Source organism: Aegilops tauschii, chromosome 6 (genome assembly GCF_002575655.3).
Source record: "Aegilops tauschii subsp. strangulata cultivar AL8/78 chromosome 6, Aet v6.0, whole genome shotgun sequence".
NCBI classification, from domain to species: Eukaryota; Viridiplantae; Streptophyta; class Magnoliopsida; order Poales; family Poaceae; genus Aegilops; species Aegilops tauschii.
Window position 1 is genome coordinate 109578778 of NC_053040.3, and position 23062 is coordinate 109601839.

Genomic DNA, 23062 nt, shown 5'->3' on the forward strand with positions numbered 1-23062 from the left:
AGAAAAGAAAAAGAAAATGTTTTATAAATAAAAAATAATTAGTTTAATTAATCTCTCACTGACAGGTGGGCCCAATAGTTAATTAACTAAAAAACTAATTAGTTAATCCTCTGTTAACCCACTGTCTATGACAGGTGGGTCCCCCTTGTCAGTTTGACCAGTCAACCCGGACTGTTGACCGCTGATGTCACTCCTACGTCATGCTGACGTCATATCCCTTTTTCTGTTAATTAAATAATTCCAGAAATTCAAATAAACTTTGAAAATTCATATCTTTTAAACCGTGACTCGGATGAAAATGTTTTCTATATGAAAGTTGCTCAGAACGACGAGACGAATCCGAATACGCAGTCCGTTCATCCACCACACCTCCCTAACCTATCGAACTAGCAACTTTCCCCCTCCGGTCCGTCTGTCCGAAAACGCGAAACATCGGGAATACCTCCCGGATTCCCCCCTTCACCGGTACCACCTACTGTCGCGTTAGGACACCCCTAGCACCGCTCATTGTCATGACACGCATCGTCATGCTTATGTTTGCATTGTATTTACTGTTTCTTCCCCCTCTTCTCTCCGGTAGACTACGAGACCGACACTGCTGCTGCCCAGTTCGACTACGGAGTCGACGACCCCTCCTACTTGCCAGAGCAACCAGGCAAGCCCTCCCCTTGATCACCAGATATCGCCTACTCTACTCTCTACTACTTGCATTAGAGTAGTGTAGCATGTTACTACTTTCGATATCCTATTCTGATGCATAGCCTATCCTTGCTAACTACTGTTGTTACCTTTACCTGCAATCCTATCTGCTTAGTCTAGGATGCTAGATTTCCATCAGTGGCCCTACATTCTTGTCCGTCTGCTGTGCTATACTATCGGGCCGTGATCACCTGGGCGGTGATCACGGGCATATACTTATATACTATATACATGACACATGTGATGACTAAAGTCGGGTCGGCTCGTAGGAGTACCCGCAAGTGGATCTTTGTGGCGGAGCGACAGGGCAGGTTGAGACCGCCTAGGTGAGAGGTGGGCCTGGCCCTGGTCGGCGTTCGCGGATACTTAACACGCTTAACGAGATCTTGGTATTTGATCTGAGTCTGGCCATTTGGTCTATACGCACTAACCATCTACGTGGGAGTAGTTATGGGTATCCCGACGTCGTGGTATCAGCCGAAGCTCTTTTGGCGTCAGCGACTGAGTGGCGCGCGCCGTGTTGGACCGCTTTGACGTAACCGCCGTGATCGTGTGGGTTGCTAGGTCTGCTCGCGGCCGCGTTCGCAACGTGCAGGTGTGCATAGGGCGATGGGCCCAGACCCCTGCGCGCATAGGTTTAGACCGGCGTGCTGACCTCTCTGTTGAGCCTAGGTGGGGCCGCGACGTGTTGATCTTACGAGGCCGGGCATGACCCAGGAAAGTGTGTCCGGCCAATTGGGATCGAGCGTCTTGGGTTATGTGGTGCACCCCTGCAGGGAAGTTTATCTATTCGAATAGCCGTGTCCCTCGGTAAAAGGACGACCCGGAGTTGTACCTTGAGCTTATGACAACTAGAACTGGATACTGAATAAAATACACCCTTTCAAGTGCCAGATACAACCCGGTGATCGCTCTCTAACAGGGCGACGAGGAGGGGATTGCCGGGTAGGATTATGCTATGCGATGCTACTTGGAGGACTTCAATCTACTCTCTTCTATATGCTGCAAGATGGAGATGTCCAGAAGCGTAGTCTTCGACAGGACTAGCTTTCCCCCTCTTATTCTGGCATTCTGCAGTTCAGTCCACAGATATGCCCCTTTACACATATACCCATGCATATGTAGTATAGCTCCTTGCTTGCGAGTACTTTGGATGAGTACTCACGGTTGCTTTTCTCCCTCTTTTCCCCTTTCTATACCGGATTGTCGCAATCAGATGTTGGAGTTCAGGAGCCAGACGCCACCGTCGACGACGACACCTACGACACTGGAGGTGCCTACTACTACGTGCAGGCCGCTGACGACGACCAGGAGTAGTTAGGAGGTCCCAGGCAGGAGGCCTTGCCTTTTCGATCGTTGCTACCTTGTGCTAGCCTTCTTAAGGCAAACTTGTTTAACTTATGTCTGTACTCAGATATTGTTGCTTCCGCTGACTCGTCTATGATCGAGCACTTGTATTCGAGCCCTCGAGGCCCCTGGCTTGTATTATAATGCTTGTATGACTTATTTATGTTGTAGAGTTGTGTTGTGATATCTTCCCGTGAGTCCCTGATCGTGATCGTACACATTTGCGTGCATGATTAGTGTACGGTCAAATCGGGGGCGTCACAAGTTGGTATCAGAGCCGACTGCCTGTAGGAACCCCCCTTCCACACTCCTTGACCGAAGTCGAGTCTAGTCATTGCAAAACTTTTACTAACATGGCTGTGCGGCTTACGGGCCCACGTCGCCATTGGGTGGTACTAGGATCTTTTACTCCTCGACCTTTACTCTGGGACTCTGAACTCTCTCCTACTCGGGTTAAACGAATTTACTAACTCAAACACTAGGATCCCGTGACCGCGTTCACCCCTAAGATGGATAAGCCATAGTTGTTTCTTAGAATAGTATTTTGAACAATTCACACACTGTCATTTGACTCCTTTGAAACGTCTTTGCTTTCAGATGGAACCCACGAGGCAGGTTGTTCGCCACACGATGGCCATTGGTGCCTCGGGATCACCTGCGGTGCTAGCTGAGATGATGACCTATCTGGGTTATCGCTGGCACCCTGAGTTCACCGTCTACGAGGAGTACCAGGACTTTAACCAGGAGCAGTACCGTGCCATCGTCCACCTCTACTCTCGGGAGTACGACTCCACTACTGTGCTGCACACCGCACATGGTGTTGGTGTGACCATCGATATGGCTGTCCACGATGCAGCCTATGCTGCTCTGACACGTCTTCGTGGAGAGTATCGGGAGTTGGACACCTCCCCCTTCAGGCACATTGCTATCGCCTCTGATGTTGGTGCGGAGGGATACTACACTGCTGCCTACTCCACTGTCACCCGGGAGCCCTTCTACCATCAGCACCTGGTTCTGCATGCTGATGGGCTGGATCGAGCTAACCGAGCTCTTCGCCACGAGATGTACACCACTCGTCAGCACCTTTACCGTGCTCTGACGCTGCTGCACCCCTTTGTCCGGTCTGGACAGGTACCGCGTTCTGCGATCTACCCAGCCAGGACCGTGATGCCCCACGGTGTCGGTTGGCCAGAGGTGGGAGGCTACTCTCCCGCACTTGGTTCTCTTCTGCCACCTGAGCGTCGGGCTCTACACCTGAGTATCCGCGGCCCCCAGTCTGCTGACGTGGAGAGCTATCCGTTGCCTCACTACCAGCTGTCGGGCTACGATTACCTCCACAGTACCTCTTGGGACTGATGTAGACTTGCTTGTAGTATTAGTTTCAGTCGCCGCGAGCCTGTGTGCCGCCTATGATGCTTTAGTCTATGTACCGAACTCTGTGTACTGAACTCTATGCATGACCCCCTTTTGTAAGCTATGCCGACTACTATGTAGTAGCTATCGTGCTCCTTTCAATTATGCATGTTCCATCATGAATGATTCTTGTCATTGCAAATTTTCTCAATGCTGAACTACCCCTGTTATATATTAGCAGGATGGTTAGACCAGGTGGTCATGGTCGTGGTGGCGATGCCCCACCACCACCTGAGTACATGGCTGGTATGATCCAACAGTTTGAACTGAACCGCCAATTCATGGAAAATATGATGGCTCAGTTTCCTCGCCCCAATATGAACCAACAGCCAGCTCAAGTGATTCTTCAAGATTTCATACGCCTCAACCCAACCATCTACCGCAGCTCAACTCAGCCTCTGGATGCTGATGACTGGCTCCGTGACATCACCTATGAGATGGAGTCTGCTGATGTAGCCCCTGCCAGCTATGTCAATTTTGCTTCCTTCTTCTTGAAGGGACCCGCAGCTCAATGGTGGGACAGCCACAGGCGTACTCTGCCAGCTGGAACAATCATCACCTGGCCAGACTTCCAAGCTGCTTTCCGTGCCCGCCTCATTCCTCAGGGAGTCATGGACCGGAAGAAGCGTGAGTTCCGCAACCTCACCCAAGGCAACAAATCTGTCGAAGCTTATCAGCGGGAGTTTCTGGACTTGTCCCGCTATGCTGAAGAAGACATTGCAACTGATGCACGCAGACAGGAGAAGTTCCGTGATGGCCTTCAAGCTGACATCAAGCTCGCACTTCTAGTGCATGACTTTGCTGATTTCGCCACCTTGGTGAACAAGGCCATCAATGTCGAAACTGGCCTGCAGGAATACCAGAGCTCTCAGAGGCGCAACCGTGACACGGGCTCATCTTCGGGCTCGCCCTCACAGAAGCGTAAGATATGGATCCCGAACAGCATGTATCATCCAAATGCACCTGCTCCCAGGAAATCTTATGCTGCACCGCGTCTGCCTCCTCCACCATCTAGGCAGTCAAAGCTACCAGCTCCCCCACCTGGGGCTCCTGTTCCCACTCCCGATAATGGTCTGTGCTTCAAGTGTGGTCAACCGGGTCACTTTGCCAGGAACTGCTATCAGAATCAGAATCAACTGGCCCTTCCAGCAGCTGGCCGTGGTAACAATCAGCCCCGCAACAACAATGCTAAGTCTCATGGTCGTGCTCATGCCAACCACGTTGATCTCAGCGAAGCTCAAGACCAGCCTGCTACTGTGATGGGTACACTCCTCGTAAATTCAGTACCAGCATCCGTTTTATTTGATACAGGAGCATCCCACTCATTCATTTCAGCAGAATTTGCATTCCTGCATGGCATTAATCACGAAGAGATAAACACTCCGCTAGTGGTACACACCCCTGCGGGCCAATGTCAAACCTCTATGGTTAGTCGCGATGTTACTGTTGAAATTGAAGGACTGGAATTTCTTGTCTCTCCCATCGTACTGAAGTCCTGTAGCATTGATCTCATTCTGGGAATGAATTGGTTAACAGCGCATACTGCTTCAATCGTTTGCACCACTAAGACCGTCCATCTGCTACACCCTTCAGATGAGATAGTTACTTACCAAGCCCATCTGGTGCAAAATGCCGAGGCAAGGCTCTATGCATTGAATGCATTGAACGCTGCACCACTCGAGGGCATTGAAAACATTCCCGTCGTGCGTGAATTCCTCGACGTCTTTCCTGAAGAACTTCCGGGGATTCCCCCTGCTAGAGCTGTCGAATTCATCATCGACTTGAAACCAGGCACCACTCCTATAGCCAAGCGACCCTACAAAATGCCGCCGCATGAACTCCTTGAGCTTAAGGAGGAAATCGACAAGTCTCTTCGCAAAGGATTCATTCACCCAAGTTGCTCTCCTTGGGGAGCACCTTCTCTCTTTGTCAAGAAGAAGGATGGGACAAACCGGTTAGTTCAAGACTACCGTCCTATAAACCAAGCTACCATTCAGAATAAATACCCTCTTCCTCGAATCAATGATCTGTATGATCAACTGGCAGGTTCGTCAGTGTTCTCTAAGCTCGACTTGAGGTTGGGCTACCACCAGATCCGTGTTCGCGAAGAGGATATCCCAAAGACCGCCTTCGTGACTCGCTATGGTTCATACGAGTACACCGTCATGTCTTTCGGTTTAACCAATGCTCCAGCCACCTTCTCTCGTCTGATGAACTACATATTCATGGATTACCTCGACAAGTTCGTCGTGGTTTATCTGGATGATATCCTGATATTTTCCAAGAACGAAGAAGAACATGCTGAACATCTTCGTCTTGTGCTGGAAAAGCTACGAGAACATCAACTATATGCCAAGTTCTCTAAATGTGAATTCTGGCTACCCGAAGTAACCTATCTTGGGCATGTCATCTCTAAGGATGGTATTGCCGTCAACCCCGAGCGAGTTCAGGCTATTCTTGATTGGACTCCTCCCAAGAACGTTAAGCAAGTCAGAAGTTTTCTCGGTCTCGCCAGCTATTGCCGTCGATTCGTCGAGAACTTCTCTAAGATCGCCAGGCCTCTGACTAACCTGTTGCATAAGGGCGTCAAGTTCCAATGGACAGACAAATGTCAGGAAAGTTTCCAAGCACTCAAAGACAAGTTGACTTCTGCTCCAGTTCTAGCTCCACCTGATACTAAGAAGGACTTTGTCATTTACTGCGACGCTTCCCGTCAAGGATTAGGCTGTGTCCTAATGCAAGACCGCAAAGTGATTGCTTATGCCTCTCGACAATTGCGCCCTCACGAAGAGAACTACCTAGTTCACGACCTCGAACTTGCTGCCGTCATTCATGCGCTGAAGCAGTGGCGACATTACCTTCTCGGTAATCATTGCGAGATCTTCACTGACCACCAAAGTCTGAAGTATCTGTTTACTCAACCAGATCTGAACCTCCGTCAACAGAGATGGATGGAGCTCGTTGCAGACTTTGACTTGGGTATTTCCTATACGCCAGGCAAGGCTAATGTAATGGCTGATGCCTTGAGCCGCAAGTCTTACTGCAACCACCTCCAGGTTCATAAAGTTCAGCCCTCACTTGTTGAAGAATTCAGGAAGCTGAACCTCCATATTGTTCCTCCGGGTGCACTCGCTCCCCCTCCTAAGAAATTTGGCAAGGTGAACCTCCACGTTGTTGCCCAGGGTTCCCTCAATACCCTAGTTGCTAAACCAGATCTCGAGAACAGCATCAAAAGGCTACAGAGGTATGACTCTGAAGCCCACAAGATTAAGCGCTACCTCGCAGAAGGAAAGCCCTCATTCTTCACCATTTCTGAAGATGGCACCCTATACTTCAAGGGCCGCCTAGTGGTGCCATGTGCAGAGAAAAACCTGGATATGACACAGGAAGTTATGAAAGAAGCTCATGATACGCCTCTGTGTATCCATCCTGGTAGTACAAAGATGTATCAAGACATCCGACATCGATTCTGGTGGTCTAATATGAAGCAAGACATTGCTCGTTATGTTGCTGAGTGTGACGTTTGCCGTCGTATCAAAGCAGAACATCAAAGGCCTGCTGGAACTCTGCAACCTATCTCTATTCCTGAATGGAAATGGGACCATGTTGAGATGGACTTCGTCACTGGATTTCCCAAATCGCAGAAAGGTAATGATGCTATTCTTGTCGTCATTGACCGGCTTTCCAAAGTTGCACATTTCCTGGCAGTCAAAGAAACGATCACTGCTAGCCAGTTGGCAACGCTCTATATGTCCAGGATTGTTTCACTCCACGGTATTCCATTGGTTATCAGTTCAGACCGTGGTAGCTTATTCACTTCAAGATTCTGGGCAAGTTTCCAAGAAGCAATGGGAACTCATCTGTCATTCAGTACTGCGTTTCATCCTCAATCGCAAGGACAAGTTGAACGCGTCAATCAAGTTCTCGAAGACATGCTTCGAGCTTGCGTTATTTCCTTCGGCAAGAAATGGGAGGAATCTCTCCCGTATGCTGAGTTCTCTTATAATAATAGCTATCAAGCTAGTCTGAAGATGGCCCCCTTCGAAGTGTTATATGGACGAAAGTGCCGAACCCCCCTGAACTGGTCAGAAACTGGGGAACGTCCACTCTTCGGTCCGGATATTATCCAATATGCCGAAGAACAAGTCCGCATTATTCGCGAGAATCTCAAGACTGCTCAGTCACGTCAGAAGAGTCAGTATGACCGTCATCATAAAGACATGGTCTATCAACCTGGCGAAAAGGCTTATCTTCGAGTCACACCTATGAAGGGTGCTCACCGCTTCGGGATCAAGGGCAAACTAGCTCCTCGCTATATTGGCCCATTCACTATTCTCGAAAGGCGTGGAAAAGTGGCATACCAACTGGAACTACCGCCGAACCTTTCTCAGGTTCACGATGTGTTCCATGTGTCACAGCTCCGCCGTTGCTTCAAGGATCCAATCCGAGCTGTGGATCACGAAGTGCTCGAATTGCAGCAAGACCTCTCCTATAAGGAGCATCCGGTCCGCATTCTCGACCAAGCTGAACGCCGCACACGTCAGAAGGCGATCAAGTTTCTCAAAGTCCAGTGGTCGCACCATTCTGAAGATGAGGCCACTTGGGAACGAGAGGATCGTCTGCGCGAAGAATACCCCGCACTGTTTCCTTCTACCTCCTAAATCTCGGGACGAGATTTCTTGTAGTGGAGGAGATTTGTAACACCCTGGGAATCATGCTACAGTAACTCCCTGTGATTAAGCTAATCATGTTGCTAAACAGGGCTTGATCACATTTGAATCACCTTCCTTTCTAACTCCTAGTTCAAACTTCAAATATAATTAAAGTGAAAAATAAAAGTTTTCAAAAATTCAAACAAAAATGTTCAGTGGGTGCCAAATATTACACTGGTAATTATGGTGGAGAAAACACATTTTTATAAAATGCCTAAATGCTTTAAATGAAATAAAACAGAAAAGGGAATAAGCAAATAAAAAGAAAACAGAAACAGTCAGAGAAAAAGAAAAAAAGGAGCAGGCCTCCCCCCCCCACTGACCCCGGCCCAAACCCCCCGAACCCCCCCCCGGCCCAAACTGGGCCGCACCCCCGCGCCCCCGGCCCAGCCCACTCTCCCCCGCGTCCCCCTTCCCTGTTCCCCCGACCGGGTCGGAACAGGGGCGCGCTGCCGCCGCACCCCCTCGCCGGCGGTGAACCCCGCGAGAGGATAAGGGCGCCAGCGGCCCCCGCTCCCTCGGGCCTCTCTCCCACTCACCCCGCTCACTCCCTCGGCCTCTGCGCCTCTCCCCCGGATCCGCGCCGCTCTCCTCTTCCCCACGCCCGACGCGCTCGCCGCCGTTCACAGTCGTTCACACGGCCACCGTACCCACCTCGCCGCCCCAAGGTGTCTCCAAGGACCGCCGTCGCCCGCTGCATCGTCTGGTGCATCCCGTTGGAGACCGGAGCCCCTACAACGAGCACACCGAGCTCGTCTTCCCCGCACGGCCGCCGTCGATCGCCGCCCCGTTTCGCCTCCGACGAGCCTCCCCGAGCACGCTGCCGTCCCCCTACAGCCGCGCGGTGAGCTCCTCTACCTCCTCCCCTCTCCGCTAGCTCGCCCGCGCTCCGTAGCTGCCCCCCCCCCCCACGCGCGCCCGAACGCCGCGCCGCGAGGCTCGCCGCCGGCGGGTCTCCGGTGACCAAATGGTCACGGGGTCAAGCCCGTTACACTCCCCGCCGTTTGTAGATGCCCCCCAGCCCCTCCGCTTTTTCGATAGCTCGCCGTAGCCATGTCTCCGTCGAGCACCCGTGCGCGCCGCCGCCTCCGCCGCTCGCCGGCGCCGATTCCGGCCAAGTCCGGCGAAGCCCCGGCCACCACTGGATGCGGCGCTGCGAGCTCTTTCGAATGGGCCTAGCCCCGTTCCTCCCCGAGCCCCGTAGCGCGATTCCGGCCAACTCCGGCGAGGGACCGCCGCGGTTTTGGTCGCCGGAGTTGCGCCGGCGCCGGCCGCCGACGTGGCTGGCCTGGCCCCACCCCGAGTGTCCCTGCCAGTGGCCCCCACGGGCCCCAGTTGACTGGGTTGACCCAGTCAACTGCTGACTGGGCAGGCCCAGTCACTGACATGTGGGCCCCGCCGCAAAAATTAAAAAAAAGGAAAAGAAAAAGAAAATGTTTCATAAATAAAAAATAATTAGTTTAATTAATCTCTCACTGACAGGTGGGCCCAATAGTTAATTAACTAAAAAACTAATTAGTTAATCCTCTGTTAACCCACTGTCTATGACAGGTGGGTCCCCCTTGTCAGTTTGACCAGTCAACCTGGACTGTTGACCGCTGATGTCACTCCTACGTCATGCTGACGTCATATCCCTTTTTTTGTTAATTAAATAATTCCAGAAATTCAAATAAACTTTGAAAATTCATATCTTTTAAACCGTGACTCGGATGAAAATGTTTTCTATATGAAAGTTGCTCAGAACGACGAGACGAATCCGAATACGCAGTCCGTTCATCCACCACACCTCCCTAACCTATCGAATTAGCAACTTTCCCCCTCCGGTCCGTCTGTCCGAAAACGCGAAACATCGGGAATACCTCCCGGATTCCTCCCCCTTCACCGGTACCACCTACTGTCGCGTTAGGACACCCCTAGCACCGCTCATTGTCATGACACGCATCGTCATGCTTATGTTTGCATTGTATTTACTGTTTCTTCCCCCTCTTCTCTCCGGTAGACTACGAGACCGACACTGCTGCTGCCCAGTTCGACTACGGAGTCGACGACCCCTCCTACTTGCCAGAGCAACCAGGCAAGCCCCCCCTTGATCACCAGATATCGCCTACTCTACTCTCTACTACTTGCATTAGAGTAGTGTAGCATGTTACTACTTTCGATATCCTATTCTGATGCATAGCCTATCCTTGCTAACTACTGTTGTTACCTTTACCTGCAATCCTATCTGCTTAGTCTAGGATGCTAGATTTCCATCAGTGGCCCTACATTCTTGTCCGTCTGCTGTGCTATACTATCGGGCCGTGATCACCTGGGCGGTGATCACGGGCATATACTTATATACTATATACATGACACATGTGATGACTAAAGTCGGGTCGGCTCGTAGGAGTACCCGCAAGTGGATCTTTGTGGCGGAGCGACAGGGCAGGTTGAGACCGCCTAGGTGAGAGGTGGGCCTGGCCCTGGTCGGCGTTCGCGGATACTTAACACGCTTAACGAGATCTTGGTATTTGATCTGAGTCTGGCCATTTGGTCTATACGCACTAACCATCTACGTGGGAGTAGTTATGGGTATCCCGACGTCGTGGTATCAGCCGAAGCTCTTTTGACGTCAGCGACTGAGTGGCGCGCGCCGTGTTGGACCGCTTTGACGTAACCGCCGTGATCGTGTGGGTTGCTAGGTCTGCTCGCGGCCGCGTTCGCAACGTGCAGGTGTGCATAGGGCGATGGGCCCAGACCCCTGCGCGCATAGGTTTAGACCGGCGTGCTGACCTCTCTGTTGAGCCTAGGTGGGGCCGCGACGTGTTGATCTTACGAGGCCGGGCATGACCCAGGAAAGTGTGTCCGGCCAATTGGGATCGAGCGTCTTGGGTTATGTGGTGCACCCCTGCAGGGAAGTTTATCTATTCGAATAGCCGTGTCCCTCGGTAAAAGGACGACCCGGAGTTGTACCTTGAGCTTATGACAACTAGAACTGGATACTGAATAAAATACACCCTTTCAAGTGCCAGATACAACCCGGTGATCGCTCTCTAACAGGGCGACGAGGAGGGGATTGCCGGGTAGGATTATGCTATGCGATGCTACTTGGAGGACTTCAATCTACTCTCTTCTATATGCTGCAAGATGGAGATGTCCAGAAGCGTAGTCTTCGACAGGACTAGCTTTCCCCCTCTTATTCTGGCATTCTGCAGTTCAGTCCACAGATATGCCCCTTTACACATATACCCATGCATATGTAGTATAGCTCCTTGCTTGCGAGTACTTTGGATGAGTACTCACGGTTGCTTTTCTCCCTCTTTTCCCCTTTCTATACCGGATTGTCGCAATCAGATGTTGGAGTTCAGGAGCCAGACGCCACCGTCGACGACGACACCTACGACACTGGAGGTGCCTACTACTACGTGCAGGCCGCTGACGACGACCAGGAGTAGTTAGGAGGTCCCAGGCAGGAGGCCTTGCCTTTTCGATCGTTGCTACCTTGTGCTAGCCTTCTTAAGGCAAACTTGTTTAACTTATGTCTGTACTCAGATATTGTTGCTTCCGCTGACTCGTCTATGATCGAGCACTTGTATTCGAGCCCTCGAGGCCCCTGGCTTGTATTATAATGCTTGTATGACTTATTTATGTTGTAGAGTTGTGTTGTGATATCTTCCCGTGAGTCCCTGATCGTGATCGTACACATTTGCGTGCATGATTAGTGTACGGTCAAATCGGGGGCGTCACAAGTTGGTATCAGAGCCGACTGCCTGTAGGAACCCCCCTTCCACACTCCTTGGCCGAAGTCGAGTCTAGTCATTGCAAAACTTTTACTAACATGGCTGTGCGGCTTACGGGCCCACGTCGCCATTGGGTGGTACTAGGATCTTTTACTCCTCGACCTTTACTCTGGGACTCTGAACTCTCTCCTACTCGGGTTAAACGAATTTACTAACTCAAACACTAGGATCCCGTGACCGCGTTCACCCCTAAGATGGATAAGCCATAGTTGTTTCTTAGAATAGTATTTTGAACAATCCACACACTGTCATTTGACTCCTTTGAAACGTCTTTGCTTTCAGATGGAACCCACGAGGCAGGTTGTTCGCCACACGATGGCCATTGGTGCCTCGGGATCACCTGCGGTGCTAGCTGAGATGATGACCTATCTGGGTTATCGCTGGCACCCTGAGTTCACCGTCTACGAGGAGTACCAGGACTTTAACCAGGAGCAGTACCGTGCCATCGTCCACCTCTACTCTCGGGAGTACGACTCCACTACTGTGTTGCACACCGCACATGGTGTTGGTGTGACCATCGATATGGCTGTCCACGATGCAGCCTATGCTGCTCTGACACGTCTTCGTGGAGAGTATCGGGAGTTGGACACCTCCCCCTTCAGGCACATTGCTATCGCCTCTGATGTTGGTGCGGAGGGATACTACACTGCTGCCTACTCCACTGTCACCCGGGAGCCCTTCTACCATCAGCACCTGGTTCTGCATGCTGATGGGCTGGATCGAGCTAACCGAGCTCTTCGCCACGAGATGTACACCACCCGTCAGCACCTTTACCGTGCTCTGACGCTGCTGCACCCCTTTGTCCGGTCTGGACAGGTACCGCGTTCTGCGATCTACCCAGCCAGGACCGTGATGCCCCACGGTGTCGGTTGGCCAGAGGTGGGAGGCTACTCTCCCGCACTTGGTTCTCTTCTGCCCCACGGTGATTCTTTTTTTGTTGGAAAGTATATTTCGTGCGCTTTCCAACCCAATTGGATTCAACTTAAAATTCGTCCGGAGCGTTGAGTTATCGACGAAACAATCTGACGCTGCAGCAGAATCCGAGTCAAACTACAAGTCCAAAGGTGTTGCATCACCTCCACTTGGGCCCATGAGCCTTGTACGACCTAGGGTTAGTTTTAGGCTGCCTTGTGATGTCCTCCCACCTCCTTGGCCGCCACCCCTTGCTCTTATATAAGTACATCCATGTAGTAGCTTTTTCCTTGGGATTTGTTTAGTTAAAAGTTAGCCATTGCAACTTCGTGTACTTCGTTTGTGTCCAACGACCAGGCCAAGACCGCTTACGGATCCCCACCATTATCAATACTTCATATATATTCGCAATATTCAGATTGCTTTATCATATTCTTGCTTGTTCTTCGATTGCTTGCAGGAATAGACCTTCGTGGTCAGGTTGATCGTGCTCCGGCGTGGTCAATAACCTCTCGGAGTTGGTTTAGCGATTGCTAAGGCGCAATGTCGTGCACGTTTGTAGTCGGATCGTCAAAGTCATCTCCACCACATCGATAGTTATCATCTCATCGAAAGATCAGGACACCCTCGCCTCTATCAAGTGGTATCAGTTTTCTGGTTGCTCGGTGAGAATTTCCCGTTATCCCTAGATTAGATTTATTTTCTTACTTATTGTCCAAGAAAAGCCAAAAAAAAGTTAGATCTATTTATCATTTGTCCTAGCCAGTCTGAGCCTTTGCAATTTTCTTTTCATTGTTTGCATTATTGAATTATCGGTTGCATCGTCATGTCGAGTTGCTGGTCTTAGTGTCTAGTTCGTTTAGAGTTTCGAGTTCTGTTCACATTAGTCACATCGCCGCTGTATCATTATCCCTTCCGATGTCCATCAGCCATCCATCAATTTCCACCACGTGCTACCCACCGTTCATTGTGATAATCATAGTTGAGATCGTTCACATCTTCGCTTGATCCAATCTACATCTTATCTAGTTTGTTTTGGAAAGAGGGAGAGAGAAAAACAAAGACAGAGAAAAAAAAGTATAAAAAAAAGTCATAGAAAAAAAGAGAGAAAGAGAAAGAAAAAAAGTGTGAGGAAAAAAGAGAAGAAAAAAAATTAGGATCTTTCTAGACTCAATCTCGTAGTTGAATTCAGATTGGAATCTGTTTTGTGCACAACTTTCTCATATGAAGTCCGTTTTGGCTCTGCGAGTACTCAAATGAAAGCTAGCGATGAGCCGGATCTAAATAATTAAAGTAGCTTTTTCAATATTTGACACCTCAAAATCGGCTTCTAAATAGGCCTTTTTGCCCTCCAAAGTTCGCGACACAGCTTATTCCAGTTTTTCAAGCCAGTTTTGGAAATTTTTTACTCCTCATATCAACTCGGAATTGAGTGATTCTTTTTGCGTTTGAAAGCTTGAGTCAGTGCCATTCTTGAGAAAAATTATTAGAAAATTGGCACAATTTTTTTCAGAGATAAGTTGGAGAGAAAGTTGTTGATATATCCTGCTTGGCTGTTGTTTCACATCATTATCTTTACTGCTATTGTGATCTTCACTTATATCTTGCTGTCCAGAGCTACTTCATATCCTTTATTGATGCTAGTTGTGCTACGCCGTGACCTCATTAGTGTTCTAGGCTCGCGTCTCTAGTCTGGTCTAGCCTAGGACCAACACAGTACCGTCGTTGAGCGTTTATTCAACATTGCATCTCTGAATTGACTATTGTTAATCTTTTGCTACCAAATATTTAAGTCTTCCAAGCTCCACATATTTCTACACCGGGTATACGTACGTTCCCCTGGCAATCACTTTACTTAATCTTTGGAGTTATTTGACACCGCTGGTTGCATGTCACCACCTGTTGCATGGTAAGAACTTGTAAGATATTGATATTTGCTATACTGTGAGCGTTTTACCACCACATCCTAGTAGTTCATAGGAACATTATTCTCGAATTTTGTTTCTTGTTTTCTACTAATCATGGCAGGTTTTGGAGTTGTTACTTCTTGGGCTTCATTGATCGTGGGAGATTTACCATCACCTAAGAAAATACAACAACCTTCACAAGAGGAGCAACAACAGCATAATGCACATAATCAGGTTAATGTTTCCATGCCACCATTTACTGGTCGTTTTAGGCCTGATTTATATATTGAACGGGAGTACCAAATAAATGCTATAGTTGCTCCCATAATTTTGATGAGATGAAAAATTTCAAGCTCCGGTTAGTACTTTCAGTAGTTTTGCTTTAGTTTGGTGGAGTGAATATTGTCGGTTAAACCTTGATCTTATACCTACTACTTGGGATGATTTAAAACTTGTCATGAGATATAGATTCATTGATGTTTATTATACTCGTGGCATGATTAAAAAGTTACAACTTTTAAAACAAGGCACTGACACGGTAACAAAATACTATGATGATTTACAAACTACATTGTTGCACTCATTTTTAGAAGAAAGTGGAGAAGATTTTATGGATAGATTTTGGGGAGGATTAAATCATGTTATTCAAGAGATACTACTTCATGAAGAGTGTTATCCTATGGACCATTTGTTTCGTCTTGCTTGCAAAGCTGAACAGGAAATAAAACGACGTGTTGCCCACAAGGAGAACAACCGCACGGTGCACATTCCAACTGTTGATACAGATGTTTCTTCAACTACTAGGCGTACTATGACAACCACATCCATTGTTGCGAGGACTACATCATCTGCACCATGTGACACATCACCACCGAGAGTACCTACATCATCTGAGTTGATCATAAGAGGTAATGACAAAGGTACATATTTTCCACTTTCACATAAGAATGATGCATGCCTAGTTAACTTGAATACATCATGTGTTGAGTCACCTGTTGATTTGAGCACACCACCTATTTTACAGAATCGTGTTACTGTCATGAATGCGTCATGTGATCAAACAACTGAAATACCGACAATTTTGAGTGCACCCATTGAATTAACTGTTGATGCAAAAGAACCAATGTTTAATCATTTTGATATGACCTCTACTCTTGGTGATGATTCTGTGACCAATGACTTATTGCATGTTTGGTTATTTAAGCATGTTGTAGCATGTAAATTTGGTGCAAGTAAGGTTTATTCATCAATGTTGGGATGGTTTAATGATGAACATTGTTAACCTTTTGAAATGAATAAAAGCTTCACTTATATATGCAAACTGAGTTGCAATATTTCCATGCCTTCTACTTCTTGTGATAATATTTTGGCTTAAGTTTTTATGAACTATGAAATTTACTCATGTATACATGTGTCATATGTGCAAAAACCAAGGGAAGTAAAAATGGATGACATATACATATACAACATGTACACCTTGTCTCTTTTGTTAGCCACATTTCAGATTAAGCAACGCCGAGGACAGCTTTGTTTTCAAGAAGGGGAGGATGATGGGGACATGACTACCTTGGATACGACCAAAAATATTGCATACATGTATATTTGTGAGGTGATTTCTAATGCAAACTATGCAATAATTTATTTATGTCATCCAGGACAAAGATACTTCACAAACGTTTGTGTCATGTTTAATTGCAGGTGTATGGGACGTTTGTACAATTCACATATGAAGATAAGGGCAAAAGAGAAGTTTAGGTGTTGTTCAAAAAGTCTTCTCACGTCACTTTTGGGCCAAGAGAAGATAGAGTCCAAGTCTTTCACGTTCTGGATTCAGATTCGGACTACACAGACATACCTGACTCAAAACGCCAATAACTCTTTCATACGGACTCCGAATTGGGTGATTCTCTTTTGTTGAAAAGTAGATTTTGTGCGCTTTCCAACCCAATTGGATTCACCTTATTCGTCCGGAGCGTTGAGTTATCGACAAAACAATCTGACGCTGCAGCAGAATCTGAGTCAAACTACAAGTCCAAAGGTGTTGCATCACCTCCACTTGGGCCCATGAGCCTTGTACGACCTAGGGATAGTTTTAGGCTGCCTTGGGACGTCCTCCCACCTCCTTGGCCGCCACCCCTTGCTCCTATATAAGTAGATCCATGTAGTAGCTTTTTCTTGGGATTTGTTTAGTTAAAAGTTAGCCATTGCAACTTCGTGTACTTCGTTTGTGTCCAACGACTAGGCCAAGACCGCTTACGGATCCCCACCATTATCAATAATTCATATATATATTCGCAATATTCAGATTGCTTTATCATATTCTTGCTTGTTCTTCAATTGCTTGCAGGAATAGACCTTCGTGGTCAGGTTGATCGTGCTCCGGCGTGGTCAATAACCTCTCGGAGTTGGTTTAGCGATTGTTGAGGCGCAATGTCGTGCATGTTTGTAGTCGGATCCTCAAAGTCATCTCCACCACATCGATAGTTATCATCTCATCAAAAGATCGGGACACCCTCGTCTCTATCACCTTCCCACGGCGAGCCGCCCATTCCCAGTGGGACTCATAGTCTGCCCAACCAGTGATGGGAAAGGAGAGGTGTTTTGACTGTCAGGATCGCGAGGATCCAGCACCAGAGGACCCGAGCGCCCGGTGAGCCGACGCTATGGAGTCGCGGCCGACAGATCCATCCATCGGCCAGGCATTGTCCTCCCGGGAGTGGCGGGGTGCAATGTGGACTGCCATTGCCTCCTCCAACCAGCGCTGGATGACACCCCAGTCGACGGATTCGGAGTGGTCAGAGTCTGATCCGCTGCCTGCCATGCCGGAGAAGGTTGAAAACTGCCAAAGGTGAGATCATTTGACGGAGGAGAGTGGAGTGAAGTGGGGTTTGCTCTGGCAAGCGGATGGGGGCGAATATATGTGGGGTCGGGTGGGCCAGTATGAGCCGGGTCCGACATGGCGGGTGCGCCCCATATTTGGGCTAGATATGAGGGGTACCGGTTAGCCCAGGCGTTTGAGGCCCGTTTGAGGCATCCGTCTAAGTCAAAAAATCATGACCAATTAGTGACCGGGCGGCCCACCTGAACGTTTGAGGCGTCCGACTGTAGATACTCTAAGAACAACACAAGCATATCTGTTTTCATAAGGCCTTGCTTTATATAAAACAACATGCATGCAGCCATTTCATGACAGTAGTGAGACACTACTGGAATTAGCTTATTTGCCGTCTGCCAATTCTTTGCCGTCTGCTGGCTGACGGCAAAGAAGGTCTTTTCCGTCCGCTTACATAAAACGGACGGCAAAGAACTGGCTGATGGCAAAGAAGGTCTTTGCCATCAGCCAGTTCTTTGCCGTCCGCTAGCTGATGGCAAAGAATCTTTGCTGTCAGCTGGCGGACGGCAAAGAGAGAGATGGGCCCCACTAACGAGCTGCTTAGAAAAAAACCTAACGGCCCCCCTCTTTGCCGTCTGCTAGTAGACGACAAAGAGCAAAAAAGTGGACGACAAAGGGGGGCGGACGGCAAGAGATAACGTTATTTTTGGCAGACGGCAAAGTGAGCTCTTTGCCGTCTGTATTTTTTTGGCAGACGGCAAAGAGGAAACACAGCACACAGATCGATCACGCAGATCAATGACTTGGCAAGATCTTAGACGCATATCTCCACCCTCCGTCGGACACACACCCCAGCCACCCACGACGCACGCGCCCCCAGGGCAGCACCCACGCGCTCAGCCCCATGCCCTGTCTTCTCTCAACCTTATCCCCACCCCCACCGCACGTCTCTCTCTCTCTCTCATTTCTCTCCCTCTCGATCCAAATCGAGGAGGCCGGCCGGCCGGCGCCCGCCACCACCTCGACCCCCGGCCCCGGCCAACACCTCGTCGGCCCCTGCCTCATTCCCCGTCGCCCCTGCCGGCCTCCGCGCCTCGTCCCCCATTGCGCGCCGTCCGCCTCTGCCACGCCACCGGAGCCCGCCTCCGCGCGCCGCCCGGCTTCGCCCGCCCCCGCTCGCCGCCGGCCTCCTCCGCAAGCCGCCCGGCCTCGCCCGCCTCCGCCTACGCTGCTCTCTGCCTCCCTCTCTCAGCGCGCCTCCGAGCACCAGCGCCTCCGAGCACCAGCAGCCACCCGCCTCCGAGCACCAGCAGCCGAGCCGCGGGCCTTCACCTTCGCTGCTCTCCTTTGCAGCCCGCCTCCGCATGCCACGGGCCTCCACCTCCGCTGCTCTTCTCTGCCGGCGATGGGCCTTAGCGCTGACGGAGTTGGTGCGGTCCAATGGATCTAGCGCTCGGACGAGGGTGGCGAGCTCCGGCGCAGCGGCGGACGGCTTGAGCTCCTCGGGTGTCCATGGTGGTGTCGGTGTGCTCCTGTCCATGGAGAAAGGAAGGAGAAGGCAGAGGGGCGCGGCTGCTGGTTGTTGCTGCTCCAGCGAGCATGGCACAGGGGATGGTTGCAGGGAGGCGCATTCGTCCACATCAAACACATGTACTGTACCGCAGTGTAATCCGTTCGTGTGTAATCTGTTCGTCTTGTTAAACAGAGTAGTTTTGTTTTGGATCAGCAAGCTATATGATGGATAGTTTTGTCCTGTGAAATCCGTTCGTTCGTTGTTGATTCTTGAAACAACAGTGTTGATGGATACTGTGGTGTTCGTCCTCAGTTCGTTCCTCGTCGCCTCTGCACTTGGACTATTTGTTCGTTTTTTTAAATAAAAAAATTCTTTGCCATCTGTAATGTTTCTGGCTGACGGCAAAGAAAGAGTCTGTGGCAGACGGCAAAGGCTGCCGTTAGCCGCCTAACGGACTAACAACACATTTATTGCCGTCGGCTTTCTTTGCCGTCAGCCGCTGATGGCAAAGGCCCCTTTGTCGTCCGCTTCAGAAAGCAGACGGCAAAGAAGCTCTTTACCGTAGCCTACTTTGCCGGAGCCTTTTGCCGTCCGCGGCAGACGGCAAAGGCCTTTGCCGTCCGCCATCCTTGCCTTTGCCGTCTGCCGTGGCAGACAGCAAAGTAGCTGATTCCTGTAGCGAGAGACATTGTTGCTAGTTTCATGGTTGAAGAATAAATACGGTGCATGCATGCTTTTCGATTGGCTGCATGTGAGAGAGTGTATTTAAAGTGAGATTGAAGGATTAATGTGAGAAAATTACTATATGCCTTGGTCCAAGAGAAATGGTCTCCGGGTCCAATAAATTCGGATGGAGGAAGTACATCATGATCTCTATCGTCCATAGATCAAGTCCACCTCTCACCCATCTCCTCGGACGAGAACACGACGCTCTGCCGGTGCATCATGGGATCCTGTGGCGAGATTATGAAGAGAAGAGATTTACAGAGAGGATGAGCGCGAGGGAGGAGGCAAGGCTTCGATTCCACATGCGGGAACGAAAAGAGCAGGGGAACTGTTCCAGGGATCTGAGTGAGGGAAGAGGAAGAAAAGATAGTGGAACGAAGTGATGGGAAAGAGATAAGGAAGAAAGTGAGCGTCGCATGATCTAGATCAAACAGGAATTAAGCGTGTGGCCGTAGACAAAAAAATCTAATATTCATTAAATACTTTTTTCATTTCTTATATCACTTCTAGTTTGATTATAGACAAAATATCGAATGTTCGTTTGGTCCTTGGAGTATATCTATATCTATATCTACCGATACCTAATAATAATAAAGGATCTATTGTTTTTAGCGGTACGTCATTAAATTGGCCTTAATGTTGTAAAATATTATCCACCAATGCCAGTCATAAGTGACAAAAAAGGTTTTTTAGGGAATCACCCACCTGGGCCGGCCCAACTATAGCGACCTACTATACTGCGCTCTGCATGCTGGAGAAGATATAACGCGCACGTTTGGGTCGGCCCATGTGCGGGTGCCTGTTTTCTTAGTTTCATTTTTTTCTTTTTATAATTTTGTTCTATTTTTTACTTTAAATAATTTGTAACTTCAAAAAACTTTTGAAATCTTAAAAAATGAAAATTTTGAAATAACATGTTTAAGAAAACATAAAATGTTTGTAAATTCAAAAAATGCTCTGGATTTTTCAAAAAATGTTCACATATTCAAAAAATACCAATTTTCAAAAAACAAATGTTCGTAAAAAATACATGGTTTTTAAAAAAGGCCGTGTATTAAAAATTATTAACAAAATTGAACAAAATGTTTGCTAATTAAAAAAACGTTCATCCATTTTAAAAAAGTCCTAAAATTTAAAAAACATTTCTTGAAATACAAAAGAGTTTATTGATTCATAATTTTCTTAGCGATTCAGAAAATGTTCATGCATTCTAAAAAATGTTCGTGAATTTAAAAAAATCCACCAATTTAAAAAATAATGTCCACCTATTCTAGAATTGTTTGCCGATTCAAAAGGAAATGCTTAAAAACCGTTCGCAATTTTTAAGAATTCTTTGTAAATATTAAAAAGTGTTCAAAATTTTGAAAAATATTCCCAAATTTGTTGAAATGTTTACAAATGATAAACTGTAATACTTTTGAGTCTTTGTGACTATATACCCGCGTGAATTTAGAAGAATTAACTGCCAGGTTGGATTGGAATATTATAGTATGTTTAAAAAAATGTTTCTCAAAACTCAGAATACTTCTTTGAATTACCAAGTTTTTTGACAACCACGATATTGAAAAATAATGTGAGCATTGCTTTAATTTGTGAATAAATTTAAAAAAAGAAACATTTTCTTGTATTCGCTAACAAATTTTTAAATTCATGCAATGAGATGTGAACAAAATGTGGTCGTCGCCATTGAAGATTATGACTTTTTTCCGTTGCAACACACGGGCCCTTTTGCTAGTACCTAATTATAAATGGACTATTGTTTCTGGCGATACGTCATCGAGATTGCCCCAAAAATTGCGAAATTTTACCGATCAATACCATAAAAAAATATTACTTGTTCGAAAAATATTAGAATTTTGAAACAAAATGTTTCGTAAATCATAAATTGTTTGTGAATTCAAAGAATCCTCGTGATTTTGTAAAAAAATATTACTTATTCGAAAAATATCTGAAATTATGAAAAAAAAATTCGGGAAATAAAAAATATTCATGAATTTTCTGAAAGCTTGTGTATTAAAAAATGCTAATGAAATTGAATTTTTTACCAATTCAAAAGTTTTTCATGAATGTAAAAATACCCTCAAAATTAAAAAATTATTCGTGAGTTACAAAATAATCTATTTATTCATAAAATTTTCGCTGATTCAAAAAATTATCATGCATTTCAAAAATATTCGTTAAATCAAAAAAATGTTCATTAAATCAAAAAGAGGTTTGTAAATTTTGAAAAAGCTTCCAACAATTTAAAAAACAAGTTTACCGATTGATGGAAATTGTTTAAAAACTGTTCGTAGTTTTACAGAAATGTTTGCAAATAGCATAAAATGTTCAAGATTTTCTACTTTAAGTAATTTGAGATTTTCAAAAGTTTCTGAAATATAAAAAAAATCAAAATTTTGAATTATAATGTTTAATAAATCATTAAAAAATTATGAATTCAAAGAATGCTTGCGATTTTGTAAAAAACATTGCTTATTCATAACATGTTCGATTTCTCTTAAATGGTCGGGAAATAAAAAATGTTCATGAAGTTTTGAGAAGTTCGTGTATTAAAAAATGTTAATGAAATTGATTTTTTTTGCAAATTAAAAAATTGTTCATGCATGTAAAAATATCCTGAAAATTCAAAAACTATTCGTGAGTTACAAAATAGTCTATTCATTCATAAAATGTTCGCTGATTCAAAAAATTATCATGCATTTCAAGAAATATTCGTTAAATAGAAAATGTTCGTTAAATCAAAAAGTGGTTTGTGAATTGCAGAAATTGTTCCACCAATTTTTTAAAAAAATGGTCGTCGATTGTAGAAATGTTGACAGATTCAAAAAAATGTTTTAAAAAAATCCAACAATTTAAAAAAAATTGCAGATAATATAAATTGTTCATGAATTCAAAATATGTTCTTGATTTTAGATTTTTTTTGAAATATTTTAAAAGTGTGTTCACGAATTTGAAAAATATTCACGATTTCAAATATGTGCATGAGATTAAAAAATGTTAATGATTTCAAGAAAATTGAGTGATAGTGTATCTTTGTGATGCAGCAAGATATGGTCATGATCATTGGAGATTATAAAAAAAATTCTCCCGTTGCAACGCACGGGCCTTTTTGCTAGTTAGTAAATAACCGCTGCAGCGGAGTATTGTCTTAGGTTGAAGATAAGCCATATGTAACTCCCATGAAAATTTATTTTGGATAAGTCAATTTTTGGCCATTGGCA